The sequence below is a fragment of the Miscanthus floridulus genome, chromosome 18, assembly GCF_019320115.1.
Source record: "Miscanthus floridulus cultivar M001 chromosome 18, ASM1932011v1, whole genome shotgun sequence".
NCBI classification, from domain to species: Eukaryota; Viridiplantae; Streptophyta; class Magnoliopsida; order Poales; family Poaceae; genus Miscanthus; species Miscanthus floridulus.
The window spans coordinates 27,184,433-27,190,325 of record NC_089597.1 but is presented as its reverse complement, the minus strand read 5'-3'; the positions used below and the strand labels follow the sequence as shown (position 1 = coordinate 27,190,325).

Genomic DNA, 5,893 nt, shown 5'->3' with positions numbered 1-5,893 from the left:
TAAACTCAACGTAAAACAAGCAGCATATATGCGAAATTTTCCTAATCTCAATATCATATATGGTTCTGGTAGGAATTCAAGCTTTGTCATATAAGGAACTCATCATGTAGAATTTTTATGTTTTTCAAAAGATAAATCTCCAGAACTCTAGTATCACTTGTAACAAGATAAATAGCAGCTCAGACCTTCTCATATCATATCCGTCAATTACCTAGACTTAGATCAAGCATATGCTACCCACGAGTTTCAAGTTCAGAGTAAATTCTTATATCAAATCAGTCGTATCCAAAACTCGAGAGAATTCAAGGCTGAAAACTAGGTACTTGAAAGAAATTACAATAGAGCAACTATTCATCATTTCCATTGTAAAAGATTATCTCAGAGTCTAATTATTTATTCAGCTCTTAAGAATCAAACTAAACACACCTTTTTATTTTGTTTTCAGGTTTTAAGATCACACCTTACTAATATATATATATATATATATATATATATATATATATATATATATATATATATATATATATATATATATATATATATATATATATATAACTGGCTAGGACAAATTTTTATTTTGTTTTAGTTTGTTATGCATCTTTTTATTTCTTTAGCTAATATAAAGCAAACTCAAAAACAGTAAAACTAAAGGAAAGAAATACTTAGCTAGATACATGGGGATGCTCCTCCCCTAAGCTGGATGTTGCTGTGGTCGATTGTTGAATATTGAGTGATCCTTCTCGGAGCGGGTTTGCCAGCTGATGATCTTCTCATTCATCCAGAAGTTGGGTTTCTCATGTGTAGCGAGTACATCAGTGGTTTAGGAAGATGCACTTTGGGTGGATGAAGACAGCCAAGTAAATTTGCTGTTGATCTTATGTGTCATCCTACAAAATACTCCAACAAGAACACCAAAACTCATGGCAGAGATTAGGATAAGGGGTTAGCGGTCCATCATTCAAAGATTTGTTGTACTTATGGGTTTAGATAGATTTTCTTTTGGCAGAATTTTAGCAAGATGTCCATTTAATATTATTATTATTTTTTTAGAACATAGAAGAAAAAATATGCATGCTCAGTATTTTTATTTTTATGCAACCACAGTGAATACTTCCATAGTTGTTTACACACCATAGATTTATTCACATAGGGCTTTAAGATTTTATATGCAGTAATGAAATTTTTTATTTTTCTTTTATTAATGAAACACAAATGCAGAAAAGTAAATATGCTAAAGTGAAAAATACTTTATGCAATGCTAGAAAGTAAATATGGATAACTACCGTTGTTATCTCATGGTGAGGGTTTGGATTTTAAGTCCTCCGGATAGGACTTGACTGAGGTGAAATCCTTCATCCCTTGGGTGCATCATCCAGTTCAGCGGTGGAGACTCAGATGACTGCACTTCTTGTGATGGTGATTCTGATGTTGATAGGACCTTTTCTTTCCACACCTACCTAGACTGTGGACTTGTCTTAGGCGGAGTTGGTTCATCTTTCACAAGCGCTTCAGGTTCTTCATCTTCCCATTCATTCCATCAGGGTTGGTTCCTTTGATGTTGGGGTGATCGACGTCTCCTCCTAGAACGGCTCTTCTTTGGCTGTTCATAAGTAGGATAACTATTAAAATAACAGCGTACCTTTTCTCTAGGGAATTGGAAGTGGACTTGTCCAGATCCGACGTAAATGATCACATTGGTGGTGTTGAGGAACGGTCTTCCCAGGATGATGGGTGTATCATCTTCTTCTTCTCCCATGTCCAAAACCATGAAGTCCGCACGGGCAAAGTGGTTGTGTATTCTTACCATAACGTCCTTTGCTATTCCTTCTAGGAATTGGATTGATTGGTCCACCATCTGTAATTGCATATATGTAGGGAACAAAGGTTTGTTACCAAATAAATATTCATACATTACCTTGGACATTATATTGACATCCGATCCAATGTCGCAGAAGGTCTTGTGGAAGATTCTTTTTCCAATGGTACACTCGATCGTCGGTACACCAGGATCATCCTTCTTGGCAAGGAATGGTGAAGGGAGGGGGTGCTCATACTCAGATTGAAGTGTGTTGATCATGTTGACCGTTTCTTCTTGTGGTGACTGGTCTTGTTCTTCCTCCTTCTTCGATTGTTCTTCTTCTTGGTCACTATTGTCTCTTCGAGCAGGTATGCCTTTTGTGGATGACTAGGAGATTGCACGATGCAATTTTTGAAAGAGAACTTCTCCTTCTTATCCTTGATCGTAAAACAGATCTTGGCACTGTCCGCATAGATGATGGCTTTTGCGGTGCTCAAGAAAGGTCGGCCCAGGATGATGGGTGCCCTTTCATCTCCACCTATTTCCAAAACCACAAAGTCTATGAGAACATATGATTGTCCCACTCGGATGATGGCATCTTCAAGAACTCCCTTGGGGTAGCAGAGTGACTGATCTGCAAGCTGCAAACACATATTTGTGTACAACAAAGGATCTCCTAAAATTTTCTAATAAATTATCTTAGGCATGATGTTGACACTTGCTCCGAAGTCATAGACAGCTTCCTGAAAGATATAAGGTCCAATGATGATAGGGATGATAGGTCTTCCCAGTTCACCTTTCTTGTCAGGCAAGGTGTAATCTATCCACCTTCCCGTCGATGGCTCCATGTAGTAGTAAGCTGCATTGTGAATATCGACAAGATTTGTAGTTTCTAAATCTTCTGGCTGCCCTAGAATCTTACCTTTGTCCGACGGAGGAACAGCAGTCGCCAGCTGAGCTATTTGTGATTCTATCATTTTATTAAAGCTATGCTGGTTCTTAATGGCAGAAGCAAAGCTATCCATTCTATTATTTATGTTTTCTAATATTTTATCATTGGTAGCTACCTTCTTAGATAATCCTTCCATAAGTCTAGATTGGCCAGTAATTAATTCTCTCAAGGGTGGTTGATTGAAGTTATTATAATTATTACCTTGAGGGTTACCTTGGTAGTTTGGCCTCTGTTGTTGGTTACATCCTTGTTTCTATTGAGGACGATAGTAGTTGTTGTGGACAGAGTTCACATCCTCTTGGGTTTTAAGACAGCTATTTCCTGAATGCCTAGTGTTTCCACATACTTCACATGTCATGCGGGAATCATGAATGTGCATGACTTCTTGCTTTTCATTAGCTCGGTCTTCGAGCTTCTTCATTAGTAGGTCCATCTTGGCAGATAGCATATCTACCCTCTTGAGTTGATGCATACCTCCACCTCCCTTGCGGGTCTAAACACATTCTTCATTCCAGCCTTGGTTGGAGGCCATCTTCTCCACAAGAGTGGTCGCAGCTGGAAGTGTAAGTGACAAGAATGCGCCTCCTACAGCAGCATCTAAGGTCTCACGGGTACTGTTGGTCAACCCATGGTAGAACATCTGCATGAGTAGTCAATTCTTCATCCCATGATGAGGACATTATAATATATAGTCTTGAAAGCGTTCCCATGCCATAGGGATAGATTCATCATGTTGCTGTTGAAAATTTAAAATTCTCCCACGCAGAACATTGGTCTTGCCTGTGGGAAAGAACTTTGCTAGGAAGGCAGTGGAGCAGTTATACCATGTAGTATTTCTATCTTTGTTGGTGTAGAACCACTGCTTCGCCTTCCCCAAAAGTGAAAATGGGAATAGGCAAAGTACTATGGCGTCCTTAGTTACTCCCTTGATGGTGAAAGTGCTGCATATTTCCAGAAAGTGTTGGAGATGTGCACTCACATCTTCATGTGCCTTTCCAAAAAATGGCTCTCTTGCACCATATTGATGAGAGCCGGCTTGAGCTCGAATCCATTGTCTCCAACACATTAGGTCCAGTACAGATGTTGGCAGTGGTTGGAGCAGAAAATTCACGGAGAGTCCTATCAGCCATAGCTTCAAATTCTGGTGTTAAGCTTCATCTTATTTGGTTGTCTTTTGACTCTAAAGTTGAAACTTTCTTAAGTTTAGCCTTAGTTCTCTTAAGTAGTGCTTCTGGATTGTCAATGTAGTTTGTCAGAAGATCAAAACCGGTCATACATTACCCTGCATAAGATACACAAGTAGACAAAACAAGGTGTTGACGGTAGTTACCATCCAACATAAATAGTCAACTTAACTTGAATAAATGCATAAATAGGATCATCAACATAGACTTAGAGGTTTAAACTGACAATTTCCACAAGTTTTGGTGAATCTATATTTTTAGCAGGGCTTATCCAGAAAACCATCAAGGAGGACCTAATTGTCAAATAAAATCACGCTTATCCACAGCAAAATCGACTCCAGAAGGTTCCAGAAGACTCGAGAGGACTCCACACTGAAGTGGGGGCCAAGCCACTGCTAGGTGGGGCTGGCTAGCCCCACCTAGAGGCCGCCCAGCCCTTGGGGGACCCACATGTCAGCCTCCTTCATATGTTGGTTTCCCACCGCCTCCTAGGATGCATCTACGCTGTCTTTTAAGTTGGTTTGATCCAAGGGCTCACGTTGGACACTCTGGCCTATATAACCAGCCCCTCCCCCCTCTAGGGCACGCTGCCATAAGTCAAGATCAGACCAAAAATTAGGGTTTCTAGAGAGAAGAGAATAGAGCTCTAATTCTTCAAGTTTCTAGTATAGGTGTGGTAGAACCGCCCAAAATAACACGCTTTCAGAGGCGCTCGTCTTCCACTAGATACTAAACACCCCAAAACTTAGCTACATCGGACAGTTCTATCAAGCACACCCTACGGGAGAACTCGAATCAATCCATGTTTTACCTCCAGAATCCAATAATGAGTATGAGCTTACAATACTTAGTCCATTTCATACAACAATAGTTCTTGGAAATTATTTATTACAATACCAGAGTTTAGAGTGTGATAATTAAATAGTAGAATTTAAAATAAACATCTAGCGGAAACAATACTATGATCCGTCTGTGTCAACAGAAGAATCCTCCACAAGAGCTACTCCTCAAGATACACCTGCAATAGAGTAAAATAAACCCTGAGTACACAATGTACTCGTAAGACTTAACTGACTAGTGGGAATAGTTTCCCGACTCCAAGGAGTATGATATGCAATATGGGTTTGCTGTTTTCTTTTTGTTTGCGAAAAACATTACTAGAAGTGCATCCTTAAGATCAAGTTTAATTAGCAGTCATGATTACTTCATTAGCTAACCATTATAGGTAAGCACATATTCTACTTTCAAGCAAGGGTTGAGCAATCAGAACCAATTTACCATATTTCATATTCGAATTCTTACTACAGTGCTAGACCATAGCCAAGTTGTACCGTCTTACAGAAATCATGATTCACGAACCAATGTATACTAGCTGGGTACCCCAAAATACATGCCCCATTTGTACCCCAGACACAAACAAGACCAACCCATTTCACTCCTGTCGAGAGGTCCAGGTCCCTGTCTAAACTTGGACTCCAAGCCCCTACACTTGAGACCCGGTCTCAATATGGTGCTTAGACCTCCACCTTTCCTCGCCTCCAATCAGTCGGTCCGAAAAGAGCCAGAACCTAGGACAAGAGCGTAATGAGCCTTCCCGCTCCCATAAGCAAGTATGTGCTAAGGATAATAAGTCTGTGACCTGACTACCATCCACATCAACAGATGGTCCTCAATCAATACGGATAGAGAAAATAGTGTAACCAAACTAAGCCATGTGGCTGTGGGACACAACTCGTTACACCCACCAATACCCATACCATATCCCTGCCCGGTCTCTATTTTTCCTTTCATCATTTTATCATGAGAGTAATTATAATAATCACCTATTGTGAGTAACGGCAGGTTACTCACGCTATCAAAAACCTAAGCATAGCAGCTACTTGAACCTATACTAGTAGGACTCATAGGGCAATTATATCTATGCAGGTGGTTTCATAAGATTCATGTAACATAAATGCA

The 5,893-nt window shown here is 39.9% G+C and overlaps 1 non-coding gene across 1 annotated transcript; it reads left to right on the top strand.

The window, feature by feature from the left end:
* Positions 1 to 3,412: 3,412 nt before the first annotated feature.
* Positions 3,413 to 3,519, top strand: LOC136524952 (small nucleolar RNA R71). Its single transcript, XR_010776297.1, has one exon. It is a non-coding gene; the product is annotated as a small nucleolar RNA R71 (small nucleolar RNA).
* Positions 3,520 to 5,893: the final 2,374 nt, after the last annotated feature.